A 20,235-nucleotide genomic window follows, 5' to 3' on the forward strand; every position below is an offset into this window, starting at 1 on the left:
TTTTAGAATCAGCTTGTCGATTTCTACAAACAAGGAAAAAGGGGTCATGAATTCCAGAGCTGGGAGTTCAATAGGCTATTCATTTGGCCCTTGTTTGGTAGTGTTCTCAAGGTTCAGTCTAGATCAGGCGTTGGCAAACCGTTTCTGTTAAGCGTCAGATAGTATTTTAGGGTTTGTGGGCCACATGGTGTCTGTTGCAATTACTGAACTCAGCCTTTGTATGCAGGATGAAAGCAGCTATAGGCAACACATAACAAATGTGTAGCCGTGCTACAATAAAACTTTATTCATGAACACAAATATGTGTCACAAAATATTATTATTCTTTTCAACAATTTAAAAAATAAAAACCATTCTTAGTTCGCAGGCCATACAAAAACAGGCGGCAGGCCAGATTTGGCCTTCAGGCTCTGCTTTGCCATCCCCAGGTCTAGACCATCATATTTCCCTGTCTGGGTTCTGGACCATAGCCCCAGCTAGTGCAAATAACAACTTTGACTTGCATTGTCTCTTTGGCTTATTGCTGGGTTCACTGAATAAACGCAGTCAAAATTTCATGTCTTTGCCTTCATTTAAAAATGACACACATGCACATTCACATCTGTATCAATCCGGGTCCAACGAGACAGAAACCACACAATAATCTGAATGGAAATTTAAGATAAAGAATTATTATGCAATAATAGGAGAGTAACTGTAAAACCCCCAGCTGAGAGAGGGTATTAAGGAAGGATAAAGCTGGAAGGAAGGTTCCTTCTCCAAGGCTGGGGTTCAGCCCTCACTGGAGAAGTGGGTACAGTGAGCAATGGCAGCACCTCTGGCTTCTCAAATTTATCCTAGTCTCAGTGCTGATCATCACGCCTTCGCCTCTTCTTAAGTTTTCTCAGATTCCCTGCACCGTCTCTTCCAGCTCTTCAACCCCCAAATAATTCCTGTGCCAAAATATTCAGCAGAAAATCTGACCTGAAATGTTTTCACAATTTTATTAGTCAAACACACCTCCAATATTACAGAATTTATTTACGCTAAGATTTTTACAGGGTGGGCCCCTCTCTTAAAAGACAAATAAGCTTCTTTTGGTGGCAGTGTTTACTAGACTTAGGGGAAGGTACAGGCCCTGCTACTTTTACCCAAGGTCATTAGAACCGAAGAGAGGCAGCTCAAAAACTATTGTAAGTAGCATTAACATTCATAAAATTAAGCTCTCTTCCTCCCCCCGCCCCGCCCAAAAACTAGCTTTCTAGTTCCCAGAGGAAGTGGGAAGTAGAGAAAACGGGAACTGATGACTAGCAGCAGCGAGGGCTCTGCAGGGCCAACCCTGCCTCCGGGACCCGTCCTTGTGGTCCACAGCAGCAGCAAACGAGGGCGAAGCCTGTCCCTGTGCGTAACCTGGCTTTGTGAGATTTTCAGTCCTCAGCTGTTGCCCCAACACTCACACAGACATGGAATGCTTTAATCCTTTTTAGAACACTGGTGGATGGAACTCCAAGAATCTTGTTTCATTTTTTTAGGATTCTAGAATGTCATGTTTCAATCTGTCCCAAACTTCTCTTTAATTAAAGGACAGTTTGAGTGTTTGGCTATTCTCCAAAACAACTTCTAGATTACAATAAATGAATGGGGGCCCAGCCCAGTGGCATAGTAGTTAAGTTCACGCACTCCGCTTCTGGTGGCCCAGGGTTCGCAGGTTTGGATCCTGGGCACAGACCTACACACTGCTCATCAAGCTACACTGTAGCAGGTGTCCCACATATAAAAAAAAGTAGAGGAAGATGGGCACGGATATTAGCCCAGGGGCAATCTTCCTCAGCAAAAAAGAGGAGGATTGGCAACAGGTGTTGGCTCAGGGCTAATCTTCCTCTCACACGCACAAAAAGTTAACGAATAGGGTATACCCTTTCTTTCAAGGGAAGGTGCTGGTTTTCTTGAGGGAGCATGCTAAAAATTTTTCTCTCCCAGTGGCAAGCATGGGGAAGGCCTTGGGGTCATCCAGAATGTAGAGGGCCTATCACATCCCTCTTCGCACTCTAGAGATTACATACCCACATACACTTGTCCCTCTGTGGCTCCCAGTTCGGACCAGAAGCTAAGTGTTGGTGTTACAGGGGTAGTTCTGGCAAAGGAGCATGAGGGGAAATGTGGCCAAGGGCAGGGTCCACACTCGCAGCGCTCATACCTGCCCTCACCAGAGCTGACTCGGGACCCACTGGAAAACTGACTTCACGGCTGAGGGGGTGAGGAGAGGCCTTGCAGCCAGTGACTCCTTCGGACTCTCTTTCACTGCCCCCTCCTTTGGTGGGGTGTCAAAACCACTCTATGTTTTTTCTGATTTTCAAAGCCTGATGTCCATTTTGTGGACCTGGCAAACTCCAACTTGGCAAACAGATTTGCTAGAGCCTAGGCAGACCCTCTCCAGTAAACAGTTACTGGCCCAGGACATAGAAGTCAGAGCCTGGGCCTGCAGAGTTCTCAAAAATCTGGGCAATTTGGGCTCTGAGGGCGGAGGACTAGGAATGGGTGTAGCTAAAGCGCCAGGTCCTTGGGCTAAAAAACAATGGCCATGGTATGGCTGGGCTGTCTTGAACCAGTTAGTAGAGGGATGATGTGAGGTGTCATTAGCAGGACTAAACTCTCGGATTGGAGGACCAAGGAGGCATGACATTGGGTCTGGTGTTCAGGGGTCTTTAGACCTATGACCTGACATGGGAGCAGCTAAGAGGCCCAAAGCCATGATTCACGACTGGAGAACAGTTTGGGCCTGGTTAAAGGACCTGACCCTGGAATCTGGAAGGCTGCAGAGGGAGCATGCTTAAAAGGTCCCTGGAACTGGAGGACATGAACAGACCACTGAGGAACAGCCATGCTTTGATGGCATAGAGGAGGATTCATCGGAGACCTGCATAGAGATTAGAAGGAAGGAGAAAACCCAGGGAAGGGAGCTTTCACAGAAGTCAAAGGGAGTGATCAGTTAGAAGAGGCACCCCAGCCCCTGGAGACCTGGGAAGTTCCCTCTCTTCAGCTGGCGTGTCTTTAGACCTTAGACCATCCTCCCCACGCAAAGGCTCAGATTCCCCAATAAATCTAGTAGATTGATTTGAGACTTATTTTTTCTTAATGGTTGAATTAATGCAGGAAATCTATGTTGTGAATGTGAATTCCTTTCCAGACAGATGAGAGACTAAGGTACACAGCCTAAGCTTAGTAAAGATTTTACCAGAACAAAGGACAAGAAAACATGGGAAAGCATTGCTGTATTAAAATAAAACAAGTTGATCATTCTTAGATTACTGAAATAAAGCCTTCTACTTTTTTATTCCATCTGATTATAGAAAGTGGAAAACGTGTCTATTTAGTTGTTAGTGCCACCTTCACTCTCATACAGAGTATGGGGGGGGATCAAGACTTCTGAAACCCCCTCGGAGGCGCGTGAGGTAGTGGTTTGTGGTGGCAAGACTCTGTCTTCTTCTTCTGTCGAGGAGGGACATCAGGATAAAGCCCTACCCACAGACCCTGCCCCACGGGTCTACCAACCTGAGTGTGTCCTCTGGTGCAAGATAAGGTATGACTTACTGCTAAAGCATCTCAAAATCTTCCTCCCTCCCTCCCAAAAAAGCTGTTCTCTGATGTACACTGAGGTGTGCTTTTCCTAAGGCCTTGCCCATTCTCCCCACACACATAGACCTTCTATTCTATATACTCTGGGGTTTGTTGAGGGGTGACTTACAGCCAAAGCCTTGTCCACACCCCCTGTACACTTAAGATGCCTTAGATTGGATTCCCTGGTGAGATAGTGAGACAGAGAACTGAGTGGTTTATTGGGGAATGAGGGCAGGACTGGGCAGAGGAAGAAGCTGACCTGCAGTGTGTCTGCAACCAAGAGATCATTCAGTCCGATGGGCCCCTCTGGATCTGGGATGACCCTCTGGGGTTGTCCCAACTGAGTCAAGGGGTGGGGTCTTGTCTACTCATATCAATCAGTCATTGGCCAGGAGCCACCCCTCGGGAAAGTGCAGTTCCCGTGGCTGAGAGCAAGTCCTAGTGAGGAATTCATCTCTGCAGCCATCAGCGGCAGTTATCTGGAGCAGTGAGGGTGCTAACCTTAATAAGGTTATCTAGGCAGAGCTCCACAGTATCCCACAGAAGGATTCTCCCTGTGGCATGTGAAGAAGGCTGACAGATCCCAAGAGCCTCACCCACACTCCCTGCAAATATAAGGCTTCTAGTTTGAGTGTGTCCTCTGGTGTTTGATAAGGTCTGACTTCTGGCTAAAGCCTTGCCCACACTTCTTGCACAAATAAGACTTCTCTTCTGGGGCCGGCCCGGTGGCGCAAGCAGTTAAGTGCGTGCTCTGCTGCGGCAGCCTGGGGTTCGCTGGTTCGGATCCCGGGCGCGCACCGACACACCACTTGGCAAGCCATGCTGTGGTGGCGTCCCATATAAAGCGGAGGAAGATGGGCACGGATGTTAGCCCAGGGCCAGTCTTCCTCAGCAAAAAAAGAAGAGGATTGGCAGATGTCAGCACAGGGCTGATATTCCTCACCAAAAAAAAAAAAAGACTTCTCTTCTGAATGTGTTCTCATGTGTCTGTTAAGGTTGGACTTCTGGTTAAGGCCTCACTCACACTCCTTGCACACATATAGCTTCTCCCCTGAATGTGTCCTCTGGTGATTAATGAGGAGTTACATCAGGCTGAAGCTTCAGCCACACTCACTGCACACACGAGGCTCCTCAGTTGAGTGTGTCCGATGGCATCTGATGGAAGCCGACTTATCTTCAAAGCCTCGCCCACACTCTCTGCAAACATAGGGTTTCTCCCCAAGGAGGGTGGTCTGGTCTGTAATGAAGTTTGATCTCGGGCCACAGTCTAATTCACGCTCTCTACAGTTGACTGCTCCAGATCTCGAGGTTTCTAATTCCATCAATCCTTTGTCTGGTTGCACAGGATTTACCCTTTGGACTGACGTGGGGTCTATTTCTACCACCCTGGTGCCTTCTCTAGGACTTGCTGACTGTCCACAGCAGGGGCCAGAGAATGAGCCTGAGGTCTCTCTCCTCTGTCCCCGTACACAAGAGTTTGGAACTGCCTTCTCTCTCTTGCCCTTCCGTGTTTTCACTGAGCAGAACACTGCTGCTCCTGAGGCTCCAGGCCAGAATCCCCTGGATGGAAGTGATTTTCCACACATAAACTGGGGAAGATCTGAAGCACACGCTGGCTGAGGAATTGCTGACAGGGGAAGGCCAGAAGGCAGGAGGAACATGGGTGGATTCCTGGCTTTGGTTCTGCTGGAGGGAGAGTTTCCAGTTAAAGAAGCACTAAGTGTGGCTGCCTGGCTGTTCCACCTTGTCTTAGGAGAGAGTGTCTTCCTGTCACACCTGTAAATGACCACATGTGTACAACCTGATTTGTTTCCCACCAATAATGCCTTTACATTCCATTTCTACACATTCCATTTTCTATTGCGATCCAGAAAATCCACACCAAAAACATCTTCTACATGTCAGACTAGGAACCTTTCAAGTAAGCAGTCTGCTCTGTAAGCAACTTCAATTACCCTTAGCCTTTCTTTCTACTACATCATCTAAGCCACCGACACCCAGATTGACATATACTGTCCACAACTCTGTTCTACTCGGAGGTAATAGTCTCTGTGACCTATGTGAAAATCTCTTTTATGACTTTTCTTATTACAAAAAAGGAACTGAAACATGTAAAAACTCACTCAGTCTGGAGGGCTTCCAAACATAGAAGACAGTATACAAAACAGTGGTTGAAGAGACTGCATATGAAATAAATCTGAACTTCAGGGTGCCCATCTGTAAACAAATACTTATTAGAAATTTCTAAGTGCGAGGTCCTCTACCAAGTATCGTGGATTCAGCAGTGGACAAGAAAGTCATGGTCCATGATTTCAGGATTCTGGCACCTTGTGCCCAAACCAGTCCATCACAATGACATCAGACTTGGCTACTGGATTTGCTTTAGCCAAAGAAGGTTAGTGAAAAGTTAGTGCCCCTTTCAAACAAGTTTTAAGAGGCACAGTGTGGTTCCATCATTGCTCTTTTCCCCTCTCCCTTAAGAACCCCATGACCCAGATAGAGGCTCTTCCTTTTGCCTGGATTCCAGAACCAATAGAGCTGAACCACACCTGAACTGTAGGTAACAGGTAATATAAGAAATGAACATCTGCTATTATAAGCCACCAAAGTTTGGGATTGTTTGTTATCACAGCATTACCTGGCCTAGGCTAACTGAAATATCTCCCTTATGAAAGCTTTAAAGATTATTTTGGGGGAAATTGGCCCACTTATTTATTTATTTATATTTTTTTGGTGAGGAAGATTGGCCCTGAGCTAATGTCTGTTGCCAATCTTCCTCTTTTTGCTTGAGGAAGATTGTCCCTGAGCTAACATCTGTGCCAATCTTCCTCTATTTTTCACGTGGGACTCCTCCACACCATGGCTTGATGAGTGGTGTGTAGGTCCACACCCAGGATCCGAACCTGCGAACCCCAGGTCACCAAAGTAGAACACACAAACTCAACCACTACGCCACCAGACTGGCCCCAGCCCATTTATTGCTAACAGTACCTTTGAAGAAGAGACATGATAGTTGAATATGTGAAGAATTAGAGAAAACAAGATTGGTCTAGGAGGAAAAATAGTATGATCTCAATTTTTGATAAGTTTGAGAATAAACTTGTGCTGTCTTGTAACCAAACAGAAATATGAGGATAAAGCACAAGTGAGACAGTGACAGAGAAAATAAGTTCATCATACTATGGGATAGGCAAAATCACTGAAGTTCACAAATTGTTTAAGGGTGTGAATATAGACACAGAAAAAAAGCATATGTGACACTAGTCCTGTGGATCCCTAGTGCAAAGAAAAGAGAAAAAAGTAACAGAAAAGCCCAAAAGAGAGACATAAGAGGCTGCAGAACTGCAAAATATCACGGTGCTGAGCAAGAACAAAGGTAACAATTTCAAGAAATGCAATTGGGATCCAGGCTTTCAATATCGAGACTAATCTGAACCAGGGCATTTTAACATTTTCCTCTGAACCCATTAAATGTATTAAGATAGAGAAAGAGAATAATATGATCAGAGAAAAAGAAAAACAAAAACAAAATCTAGATAGATTGACTAGCTAAGGTCAAATCAAAACACACATAACCAGATTGAAATGAATGAAGCCATATTTAATTACATGGAGCTCAAACTACATGCAATCAGATCAAAACACGTCAAAGAAGATGAAAATGGATCAAAGTAAATCTGATTAATTCATATCAGGGAAACAGCCATGCCATTTAAGGAAACTCCTGCCTGAAACTAGTTTGTCTCTCTAAAAATGTGGTTCTTCTCTATATGCTTTATCTAGAAATATAGGAATGGCTAGAACTGCGTTATCCAATAATGTAGCCACTAGCCACATTTATTGAGCACTTGAAATGTGGCTAGCCTGAACTGAAATGTGCCGTAACTGTAACTGAACTGAAATGTGCCGTAACTGTAAAATACACACCAGATTTTGAAGACTTAGTACCAAAAAGAGTAAAGCATCTAATTAATTTTTATATTGATTACATGTTAAATGATAATATTTTGATATGTTAGGTTAAATAAAATATATTATTAAAATTAATTTTACCCATTTATTTCTACTTCTATTTGTGTGTGTGAGGCACACTGGCCCTGAGCTAACATCTGTTGCCAGTATTCCTCTATTTTTTGTTTTTTGCTTGAGGAAGACTGTCACTGAGCTAACATCTGTGCCAATCTTCCTCTGTTTTGTATATGAGATGCGACCACAGCAAGGCTTGATGAGCAGTGTGTAGGTCCATGCCCAGGATCTGAACCCGTGAACACTGGGCCACCAAACTCAACCACTACACCACTGGGCCGGCCGCTATTTCTACTTTTTTAATATGGTTACTAAGAAATTTAAAATTAGTCACATGGCTCACAGAATACTTCTACTGAATAGCACCAATCTGGAACAACTATGAAAACGAGGGCCTACAAGCTAAATCCAGTACTGTCTGTTTTTGTATAGCCTACAAGGTAATAATGGTTTTTAAATTTTTAAATGGTTGGAAAAAAGCCAAAAGAATAATAATGTCTCATGATACATAAAAATTATATGAAATTCAAAATTCAGTATACACAAAGTTTTATTGGAACACAGCCTTGCTCATTTGTTTACGTATTGTCTACGTCTATTTAGCACTACAAGAGCAGAGTTGAGAGTGGTTTCCGAGACCATACTGCTCACAAAACCTAAAATAGTTACCATCTGGCCTTTTACAGAAAAAGTTGGCCAACCCCAGATCCAGAGGAATGTCTCAATCGCAAGTATTTTTCAACCTAGGTTTAAAGAATCAATGTAAGTTTTTAAATAAAAGAAAAAGAGGGGCCAGCCCAGTGGCCCAAGTGCTTAAGTGCGCGCACTCCGCTGCGGCGGCCCGGGGTTTGCCGGTTCGGATCCCGGGCGCGCACCAACGCACCGCTTGTCGGACCATGCTGTGGCGGCATCCCATATAAAGTGGAGGAGGATGGGCATGGATGTTAGCCCAGGGCCAGTCTTCCTCAGCAAAAAAGAGGAGGATTGGCAGATGTTAGCTCAGCGCCGATCTTCCTCACAAAACAAAAAAAAGAAAAAAATATGGTTTATGAAACCCAAATCTATACAAACGTTGACATTTAATTTTAACTTCTGTCACAGAAGGCTTCTCTCACTACTCGCCCCCTTGCAAACTGTGCCTCCAGTCTCAATGGCTTTCTTGTGGTTCCTTACACTGGGCAGGCACATCCTTTCCTTAAGGTCTTAGCACCAATGATTCCCTCCACCTGAAATGCTCTTACTCTACATACCTAGAGTTCTAACTCCCCCACCACATTATGTCTTTGGTCAAATGTTACCACCTTGTGGATTTCAAATACCCAATTTTAAAATTCAGCCATTGGGGCTGGCCCGGTGGTGTAGTGGTTAAGTTCGCATGTCCCACTTCGGCGGCCTGGGGTTTGCAGGTTCAGATCCCAGGCGTGGACCTATGCACTGCTTGTCAAGCCATGCTGTGGCAGGTGTCCTACATATAAAAAAAAGTAAAGGAAGATGGGCACGGATGTTAGCCCAGGGCCAATCTTCCTCAGCAAAAAGAGGAGAATTGGCAACAGATGTTAGCTCAGGGCTGATCTTCCTCATCAAAAAAAAAAAAAAAAATTCAGCCAGCCACCCTTTCACACTCAATACACCCTTTAGCTTGCTCTATTTTGTTATTATTTTATACTATGTAGCACTTATCATCTTCTAACTTACTATATTATAATATCCCTGTACATGAAGCTTTTTCTTTGTTGTCTCTCTCCACACACTACAAAGTAAGCCCCCACGGGCAGGGATTACTATTTCATGTACTAACGTGTTCTAAGTGTCTAGAACATTTTCTGGCACATAGTAAGTGGTCAGTAAATCTCTGCTGAATTAATGAAAGAAAGAACACAGCCTCACCCAATGAGATTACACTCCTGTAATTCCCCAGCATCACTTCTTTGTATAGGTTCTTCTGCTCAGTCTCTTCCATTTGCCTCCATGAAGACTACAGCCACATCCCTGAATGTAACTGGTACCTATAAACAAGCAATAAATTAATGGATAGCAAGTCACCATCAATTTTCCCAGCATGAGGAGCATATCTGGTGGCCCTAGAGTCTGGATATGTAAGAAGTTGGTCTAATTCTTTTCAGAGTGCATGGTTCTCCATATTAAGTTATTCTAGGCATTACTATGTCTTTGTGTAAAATCTGAGGGGAGCATAACTGATGCATAAAACATATTCCTGGCCCTTGGACACTTATGGTTTCACTGGAGAGGTGATTTGTGAATCAATTTGAAAAAAAACCTCTAGTGCTCAGGAAAGTGCCCTTGAGGATTTGTTATGGAGGAATTCTGAGATGGAAGATAGAGGCTGGGCTGCAGAAAAAAAACAGCATCATGGACACAGGTCTTGTGCTGGGCATTAGGGGATGGAACAGATTTAGAGCAGAAAACAGAAGAAAACTTCAACTATAGAGAAAAGTAGGAGTGAAGAGATGGGGTCTGGAACGAGTATTTTTGAAGAGTTCAGGTTACTAAATGGGATCTGTAAAATCTGTCTTTGCCTGGTATTTTAATAACCTTTTAAAAAGAAAACCCCTAATGCTTCACTCATCATGTATAACAGTCTATCATTTATGCAAAACAGCTATCAGGGGAATGGCAGTAATATTGAAGAAAAAGGGCATTTACAGATAACTTCATTTAAAAAAAAAAACAACACTTTGAGGTATAATTTAAACCTCACTGCTTCATAAAATTCACCCACATTAAGTACAGGCACTTCATGCTTTGCACAGTTCCAATATGTATGAATTTCAGTTGCCACAGTTTAATTAAACAACAGCAGTCCCCAAACAAAATGGTTCTGATTTCTGTTACTCTGGTATTTTAACTGTGAGTAACTGCCTCAAGTACAAACGCAGCTGCTAGCTCTTCAGTCCGCAAATCACTACGGAAATAACAGTAACCGAGCACGTGACTCCTTTTGAAGTCCACACTTCCGGTGCAAGCAGTCCCCTTTGTTATAAGTAAGGCCGCTGTATATGAACGGGCGTATTTCTGGACTCTCTCTTCTGGACCACTGATCTACTTGTCTCTCCTTGCACCAACACCCCACTGTCTTAATTACTATGGCATGACGATAGGTTTTGATACCTGATATACAATTTCTCCAACTTTGTTCTTCTTCAAGAATAACTTGGCTATTTTTTGACCTTTGTATATAAAAACAAACTGCAATGAAAGATGAAGTACAGATATATACAATATAGACAAATCCCACAAACATAATGTTGAACAAAAAAAGCCGAATATAAATTATGTGATTACATTCATTAAAAAAAAATTAGAAAAATTAATTGTGATGTCGGAAGTCAGAAGAGAGTTATTCTTGGGGCAGAAATGACTAGAAGGTTTGCAAGTGTGTACTGTTCACAACTGGCAGCATTCTGAATCTTCATCGAGGTGCTGGTTACATGGTTGTGTTCACTTTCTGAAAGTTTATTGAGTACATTTTTTAACTGTGCACTTTCCTATATGTATATCACACCTCAATAAAATTTAAAAACAAAAAAAAACCTGGTTGAGTGGGAGATCATGCTTTCCTAATACTTACAGTGCTTCTTTCCCAGAAAACTGCTTACGACGAACAATGTTTGCCCATAAGCAATGGCATGAGGTGAGGGCACTTTGCAGCTTCACCTGCCCAATCTTGAGTACAGCGGTAGCCGGTTAAACTACACAAGGGGGAAAGGACGTGATCCACATATTTTAACTCCCTGTGAGCAAAGTGTCCACGATTTGGTTTTTCTAAAAAGAAATCAGTAGGTATTTAACTTGAAAATATTGGAGACACACTGATTAGAACAGTTTCCACACTGAATGCTCATGAATTAGGACCTGATCATGATGATAACATTTGAGGGCTACACACAGCATATCAATACTTAGAACTAGGTATTACAGATGGAATTAAACACAAGACGAATAAAAGGTTTTGTCCCAGTATCCTTCCTGAAACTAATAATAGTACAAAGACTATAATTTTCCTTCTCTGATTCCTATAAAGTTACTTCTTACAACCTAAGCAGTGGTGCGTGTGTAATCACACACTTGCATCGGCTTCCTCAACTTCAAGTGCATTTTAGCTGTCAATAGTAGGGCAACTGGCCTTTATATTGGGTATTTTAATTTTCTAAAAAAGAGAAAACTACAACCAAAATCTTTAGTGTAACTGGTCTTGAAAATAATTCCATATTTGAGAAACCATTTAGACAACATGAGCCTTGTTCTCCAACAGCCAGAAGACTCAATGATCTGCACTGCTCTTGTTTTGCCTGGTTCCCATGCCAAAGACTCCTTGAAGTTACCTTGATTCTTCTCTCTCATCCACACCTTATCCCCAGCTTCCCACTCATCGATCCCCTTTGCCCAGACACTGGAGATGGCCTCCATATGCTTCAGATTGACATTCAAGGCCTGCCTGCACTCGGCTTCTCCCGATTAGCAAAACCTACCTCTCCTGTCTCTATCCTGTAATCAGGTCTCCCTACTCCAGCCAGACCTGGGTCCTCTCAGTTCCCTGCAGATGTCCCATTTGCTCTACCTCTTAGTTTTAGTCATGAGAGCTTTCTATCTGAATACATCATTCCTATTTCTTCCTACTATGTAAAAATCCACCCATCCTTCAGGATCAACTCAAACCTCACTACTTTCAAGAAGACCTCCCAGTTTACTCCAGTCCACAAAAGTGTCTTCATCTTATAAATACTTAGGACATTTATATTCTATACACTTTGGGGAAAAATTTTTTTCTAAAACCTGGAAAAAATATTACAGGTTACTAGAGCATACTTCAATACGCTTCTCGGAATGAAAGCAGGGCATGTAGCTTGCTTTGCTTCCTACCCTCAACCCCATCTGACACTCCCTGAGAGTATAACTTTGTGTCCACAGTGTATCATCCAACGAACAAGGCATAACTAATAAGGGGAGCATGAATTTACAATCCAATGAGACTATAATTTAACACATAGAACTGAAAACTTCTTTTCATTTTACATACCAGGAAAATTTATTTAGGCTTTCTCTCATTCTTATATTCATATATTCTTTCTCTTGCTCTCCCTCCCTCTCTCTCTCCCTATCTATCTATATAATTTTTTGTTGAATACTGGACATTTTAGGTAAGATATTGTAGTAACCCTGGATACCAACCCTGCCCCCTCCCCAGGCTGTTGCTGTGGTTGCTTGTTCATTTGTTTTGTGACTTGTCTGTACTAGTTCAATAAAGGCTCTTTTCTCAGAAGATGTGACTGCTAAGTGGGTGCAGCCTTGAGCACGGACACAGTCACTCTGACCCTCCCTCTCTAGAAATAACAGTCCTTTTAGCGGGGCTCTCTTTGTGTCTCTCTCTGATGTCCCTGTTAAGCTTCTGGCTGGTCTGCCTCTATTGGTATCACACCCACCTGTTAGCCTCCACTAATCGCTAGCTGATTGCTCTATTATTCTCAACCATGTCCTGGGGCATAAATGGCTCCCCAGTCTGATCCAATTGAAGTCAGGCCCTTTTGCAGGGGTAGTTTTGAGGCCAGTATGTGAGACTTGCTCTGACCCCAGGAGGGCTCTTCTCAGCTATCTCTTTCCTTAGCTCTCTGTTAAAATTCTAACTGATCTGCCATTTTGCTTGTTGCTATCATGGACCTGCCAGCCTCCTCTTTACTGCTTACCATGAAAATCTCCATTGTTTTCAACAGCACCCTTAGCCTTCAACTTCTATGGTCTGTTCCAAATAAAGCCAGTCCCCTTAGAGAGCACTACACTGGTCTCTGTTCTTACAGCCTGCCTCTCCCCCTGGGCAGGACCTCTGCACCACTGCTCAGGAGCTGGGAGCAGGACTGGCAGCCACCAAGCAGTGCACTGAGCAGAGGTGGCAGCTCCTTTTCTTCTCAGCTTGCCTCTCCTGGCACGGGATCTCTGCCCTACGAGCAAGGTGGGAGAAGGCAATCAGGTCCCCCCTGATTCTTGACCTCCTGTGTCTGGACAGAGCTTCTATCCTACAAATAGGGGCTGGTGGAGGAGGAAAACCCCAGACCTCTTGGCCACACTTGCCTGCAACCCTGAGCTAGAGGGAATGAGAACTACTGGTAGCCCGCCCCTCCCAGGGAAAGTGTAGTCCTAGACTGAGAACTGGGACAGAGAGAGCCCCATCTTCTTGGCTGTACCCACTGGGAGTAGAGCTTCATCACACTGAGCTGAACAGTGAGCAGGAAGGAGCAGGTTGTGGAACAAATGCCACAGACTCTGGCTGTTCTTACTGAGATTTAGTAGATCTTCTTTTTTTTTTTTTTGTGAGGAAGATCAGCCCTGAGCTAACATCTGCCAATCCTCCTCTTTTTTTTTTCGCTGAGGAAGACTGACCTTGGGCTAACATCCGTGCCCATCTTCCTCCACTTTATATGGGATGCTGCCACAGCATGGCTTGACAAGCAGTGCGTCAGTGCGCACCCGGGATCCGAACCAGTGAACCCCAGGCCACCAAAGCGGGGCACGCGCACTTAACTGCTTGCGGCACCGGGTCGGCCCCTAGTAGATTTTCTTGAATGTTTCTCCACTTCCTATATGTCCTTAGGACAATATTCAGAGACTTTAAAAGGTTTTTTTTTTTTTTAAATCATTTTGGTTATTTCACTAGGGAGAGAGTCCATGCAGCTCCTCACACCACCATTCCAGAGGTGCTTTTCCTGTCTTCCATGAATTTAACTGTCAATCCACTGTGAGTTGCTGGACACTGGTTTCAAAGCTCTAGGCTAGCACTTTGCAATGACTTTTACTGTACCGTTATGTAACCATTTCAACCATTGTAATAAAAATCACTATTAGTGTCATCATTTCTTGTTTTTATACATTATTTTTCCAAAGAACTTGTAGGCTTGAGGATAAGGATGGGTGTATTTATAAACCTATTGGTTTGGCCTGCAGAATCTCATACACCCCATTCACATGAAAGAATACATCAAATTTCTGGTAGAGAAGAAAAGATTTGGGGGGGGGTGGTTGGATTGGGGATGAAGCACTGTATCTAGAGATAGCATTCTATATGAGTCAGTCATCAAATAATATAGGCCCATTCCCGAGAGTTGGAAAATATGCTCCCACGTTTTTAGATGGGGATTTATGTGGCAGTAAGAGGGCTATACAATACATTAGAAGATGCAGGAGCTTGCGAGTCAGAGAAAACTGAGCTTAAATCCTGGCCCCACCGGGTACTAGATGAGTGTGGCCAGGCACAAATCACACAGCCCTCTGAGCCAGACTTCCTCCCTCCGAAATAAGTAGTATTACCTCCACCACTACCCTCTCACAGTTGTTGTTAAGAAGTATGGAGAAATATTATGATGTCTGAGATCTGTTTAAATAATCCAATGAGGGATGTCTGAGGGATAGAAATGAAACAAGACTAGCCATTACAGATGACTACTGAAGCTGGATGATGCTAACTGAGGGCCTATTGTTGCTATGCTTCCTACTTCCATATATGTTCAAAACTTTCAATAAAAACGTAAAGTCCAGTGTGCAATACCATTAGCGTGGATGTGGAGTGAAATTTAACAGTACATTTAAAAATTTTAACAATCTTTGTTTTTCAAAAATATTCCTGGACTCAATACTAATCTTGGGTATATTTTTCAACAAAGAAAATAAAACGCACAAATGCAGGAACCATTATAAAGTGACTCACAGCGCCTGGCACAGGCACGACCTGCCTAAATGCTGATTGTCATTCCCCTCCCAAGTAAGAGAATATACGCTTATTCTCAGAGAAACAACCCAGCATTTCAGGAAAAAAATGTAACCCTAACTCACCAGTATTTGGGGCTTTCCCTTCTTTTCTTGGAGTCAGTATTGTTAGAAGGCAAACCTAGTGGAAGAAAACACAGCTGTGAGAACCAGGCCTCCCCTAATGCAGCCAGAGGAGCTCCCCTAAGCCTTGTGGTGGAGGGGCCGGTCCGGTGGCAAAGCAGTTAAGTTTACACGCTGCGGTGGCCCGGGGTTCAAACGTTCGGAACCCACGCATGCACCGACACACCGCTTGTCAAGCCATGCTGTGGCAGCGTTCCATATAAAGTAGAGGAAGATGGGCACAGATGTTAGCCCAGGGCGAATCTTCCTCAGAAAAAAGAGGAGGGTTGGCATTGGATGTTAGCTCAGGGCTAATCTTCCTCACCAAAAAAAAAAAAAAAAAACCCTGGTGGTGGAGGGGGTGGCCCCTTTACTCAGCGGTGGTTCTAAAGCATTCTCAGCTGGACCTGGAGCCCTGCTCCCCTCTGCACCTCTCCAGGTCCTCAGCAACTCTCACCTTTGGCCTTAGGATGTTGAGTCAATTCCTTCATGGTTTCCATATCTTCCCTGTTTCCCAAAGGCGAAATCTCCTCCCAGGCCTGCTCTCCCCACGCAGAAGGATCAGAGAACATCATGGCCCCAGAGTCAGCCCAGTGTTTGCCTTGAAATTCTGCCAGGGGGCCAGGTAAAAGTTATTTCATCTCAAGATGGGTTTCTGCTGCCTGGCATGACTTCTCCAAACCCTACTTGTAAAAGCCCATCTTGTTTCCATGAAGCCGGGATCTGGGGAATGGAGAAGCAATTTGCCGTTGCTAGGACCTTTATGGTAGGTCCTAAGCTCATGCCTCTTCAGCAGGGCCCCTGCCCTCACACACTCTCCTCATTCAACGAATATGGAGTCTCAGCCTACAGGGGTTCCTTGGGTTTTTGTTTTTTTTTGGTTTTTTTTAATAATTTTATTTATTTATTTTTTTCCCCCAAAGCCCCAGTAGATAGTTGTATGTCATAGCTGCACATCCTTCTAGTTGCTGTATGTGGGACGCCGCCTCAGCATGGCCGGAGAAGCGGTGCGTCGGTGCACGCCCGGGGTCCGAACCCGGGCCGCCAGCAGCGGAGCGCACACACTTAACTGCTAAGCCACGGGGCCAGCCCTCCTTGGGTTTTTTTTACCTCGTTTCTTTCCGGTCTGTGGGCCCTCAAGTCTGTCCCCTGCCACTTCCCTTATCTGTCAAAATTTACAATTCCCTCCCACCCCCGCACCTCAGATTTAAACTCTATGTCTTGTATTAGTCTCTGTTACCGGGGGCCTGAGTCAGAGAGGACACAGCATAATTCCTGTGGAGAAGGAGCCTCGGAATGCCTCGTTCCAGACCAAATGCGGCATGCAGACCTCAGCTCCGACTCCCCAAGGTTCCAGCTGTGTTCGATCCCCTGTGTCCCTGTGCTCTGAGGAGTTTGCGGGCGTCTAACCTGAGTCTTTCTTACTTTAGGTAGAGCTCCAGGTCTCACAATGACTCTGTAAAGATAATCCCCACTTTCCTTTTCTCTGTGTGTGTGCCACATGCCTTATCAGAAATGTACATTTGTATTTGTGTCTCCTGATGGGCCACAGCTAAAGTCTCCACTCATGTGGTCACAAAGGAGGCAGGTGGTGTTGGGAGCCATACCACCTTCAGAAGCAACTTAGACACCCTGGGGGCGGGGCATAAATATATATGCGTGTGTCTAATCTTTGATTGTCTTTTCATAAAAAAATACTGGAAGCATACATGGAAAATTAATAAAACTGATTATCTATGGAATATAAACCTGTCTTTATTTGCACTGACATGATTGTATCCTAGAATCAAAAATATCAAAATAAAAACTAGAACTAATAAGTGAATTTAAATTTAGCAAGGTGGCAAGATATGAGAGATCAATATACAAACATCGATTGTATTCTTAAATACTAGTCAGAAACAATTGGAAAATTACATTTAAAAAACATTTCCAAAAGCATCAAGAACATAAAATGCCTAGGAATAAACTTAAAGACAAATGGTGCTGGGGCAAGGATGGTGGTAACCTGAATGAGAACACTGGTCTGGGGGAATATTCCCTGCAAAGGCCCTTGCCCTTAAATCAGCCCTGGTAGCCAAGGAAACAAGCAGGGCCTCTGAGCCTCAAATGCTGCAGCACACAATGTGTGCTGCAGCACACAAGAGGCCAGGATGAGCAAAGGAAATTGACCCATAGTTTGTAGCACAGAAAACACTGTAGGAGTGTGAAAGGTGAGTGGTACCCACCTGAAAGTGGGCTGTCAGGAGCCCAGAAGTCCTCTCTTTCTCTACACAGCCCTCTCTGTGCAGGCATGGATACGAGAAGGTAGACCTGAGGATGAAACAGGCAGTGTGAGCTTCAGGACTGTCCCTCAGCCCCCAGATACCAGGCTCGAAATCCCCAAGTTTAAGGGTTTTTTTCCTTTGAACAAAAAGAAAGAAAGAAAGCCTCAGATCTGTCAGAGAAGAAAGTAGAGAGCTTCTGGAGGACAATCAGATGTGGGCATCAGAATACAGTCTGCCCTGATCAGCTGCTATTAAGTAGGAAGTTCATGCTTTTTGTGCCTATGGGCCAAAAGTTGTAATATTATTAGTAATAGTTAACACTTAACTGAACTCTTACTATACCCAAGAGAAAATTCCAGGCACTGTACAAGTTTTACCTCCAAAGGCCCCATGAGTTAGGCCTTGTGATAAACTCAGACACAGTACAAACCCTGCTCAAGCTGACACGCTAGAAAGCGCCTAAATTTGAACTCCAGCTGTGGAGTGCCATGCCCTTAGCCAGTTGGGTAAGTGGTGATGTCAGCAGTGACCAAGCCCTGTAGGGTGTGACAATTCCCAGAGTGTATCCACACATAGGGTTGAGGGGATGTCTATGAAACAAGATTGGCCATGAGTTAATAAATGTTCAATCTAGTGATAGGTCCATGGGGGTTCACTGTACTATTCTACTGGGTAGGTTTAAAATTTGTCCTTACCAAAACATTAAAAATAAAATTAAAGTCCTGATACCTGGGCCCCACCAGATGCCAGAAGTGATTTGGATAGCAGACCAACAGTGCTCAGAGATCTCGACCCTACCTAACCCCTCTAAGTCCAAAACCAGAGGTTTAACCCCAACACCAAAGCGAAAAGCAGACAAGTGGCAATCAGCCAAACTAGCCACTCACATTACGACCAAATCCGGATCTTTGCCACAAAGCAGAGTGGGCCCCTGCACCACGACAAACCCTGGGACAACAGGTCCCAGAAAAGCAGACCCGCCCCCGCTCAAAAAACTGCCTAAACGCAGAGCCCTGGCGGTGCAGTCCACATCATTGGAGGATGTTTGTCCCAGGCCAAAATCTCCCCCATCCCCTAAAAACCCCAGGGACTCCACACCCAAGACACTCCCCCACCACCCCCTAGGGATATTCTGCCCAGGTCAAGCTCACTTCCACCCACCCCCAACAAACCAAAGCATAGCAGGACCAGAGATGCTCTCCCCTCCACCCCGCCCCCGTCCAGCCCCACCAAAGAAAACAAAACTTGACATTCACGATCAGTCCTGGATTCCCACAACTACTCGGAGATGCAGGACGCAAGTAAGTGCTCCCGTGCCAAAAACACCCGGGGATGCATGGCCCGAGCCGCGCCCCTGCCCCCACCCCCACCACAGGGGATGTTTGTCTCTTTGGCCCTGGCTGAACTCATCCCCACACGACTGGAACTGCCTCCCTATTCGGAAATCGTCTGGCCCAGAATATACCCACCTCCTTCAAAAAAGAAATTAGAGTTCCAGGTCACTCGCCCCAGCCGGAAAAGGAAGGCCCGCGTCGCGCCCAGCACCTCAGGGATTCAGGCTGTCAGAGTCTCACCCCACTTCCCCGCACCGAACGCGCCACGAGCCGCGCCCCCTCCTCCCAAAAAGAAAACCCCCGAAGCCGCCAGCCTCAGCCGCCGCACTCCTCCACCAGCCGCACTGCACCCCAGTCCCCAACCCTAGGCCTGGCCTTTCCAGACCCTCCTTCCCGCTCGGGAAAGGACCCGCGCAGGCCTCGGTCACCAGAACCAGCGGGCTAGGTAAACTCGGCCCTCCGCCGCTCAATGATGCCAGAACTAGTTCCCAGAATCCCTGCAGGCTCCGCCTCCCATTGGTCGCCACCGGAGACGCTCTGGGCCGCGCGGTCGATTTAGTAGGACGATGACTATTGTAGTGACAGCCTACCCGTCTCTTTTCATAAAATATCCATGCATAAAACAGGCCGTGGTTCCGGAGCGAAGTCTCTGTCCCCTCTGCCCATTCACCAGAAGAACTACATTTCCCAGAAGTCCCTGCAGCAGCTTCCGCATGCGGCTTCCAGATCCCGCCCCTCTGCGCGCGGAGTCCACGTGGCGAAGGCAGTTCCTTTTGGCGCGTCTGGCGGGTTCGGTGTGCTGGCTGCGAGGCGTTTCTGACTTTCGGCTTTTATATTTCTGACTAAGCTAAATTCCCTAGGCTTAGGCTCTGCAACGTACACACCACTCTCCGTGAGCGCCAAGTTTGGCTTCGTGCTGCCTGCGCACCCTTGTGGTCATCCCCATTTTACTTGGGGGAATAACAGACTAGGAAGGCGAAGCAGTCTCCCGAAGTCTCAGTTGAGCCGGTTATCCTCAACTCAAGCGCTCTCCTTTGGATGGCCTGTAGTCATTTTCCTCTTGTCCAAGTCCTCGAAGTTAGTGACAAACTCATCCAGTTCCTAGAGGATGGAAGCCTCATTCAGGCTGGAGCCTG

General features: G+C 45.2%; 1 long non-coding RNA gene and 1 pseudogene across 1 annotated transcript; both read right to left on the reverse strand.

Annotated features, from left to right (window-relative positions):
* Window positions 1–262: 262 nt before the first annotated feature.
* On the reverse strand, window positions 263–19,566 carry LOC106802385 (uncharacterized). The gene is made up of 6 exons (XR_015555626.1): window positions 19,235–19,566; window positions 17,727–17,811; window positions 15,463–15,517; window positions 11,213–11,406; window positions 9,511–9,629; window positions 263–963 (listed from the first exon to the last, which is right to left on the reverse strand). It is a non-coding gene; the product is annotated as an uncharacterized LOC106802385 (long non-coding RNA).
* ZNF343 (zinc finger protein 343) lies at window positions 970–5,287 on the reverse strand (annotated as a pseudogene).
* Window positions 19,567–20,235: the final 669 nt, after the last annotated feature.

This window comes from Ceratotherium simum, chromosome 21 (assembly GCF_057802395.1).
Source record: "Ceratotherium simum simum isolate JZ-2026a chromosome 21, ASM5780239v1, whole genome shotgun sequence".
In the NCBI taxonomy this organism is placed as follows: domain Eukaryota; kingdom Metazoa; phylum Chordata; class Mammalia; order Perissodactyla; family Rhinocerotidae; genus Ceratotherium; species Ceratotherium simum.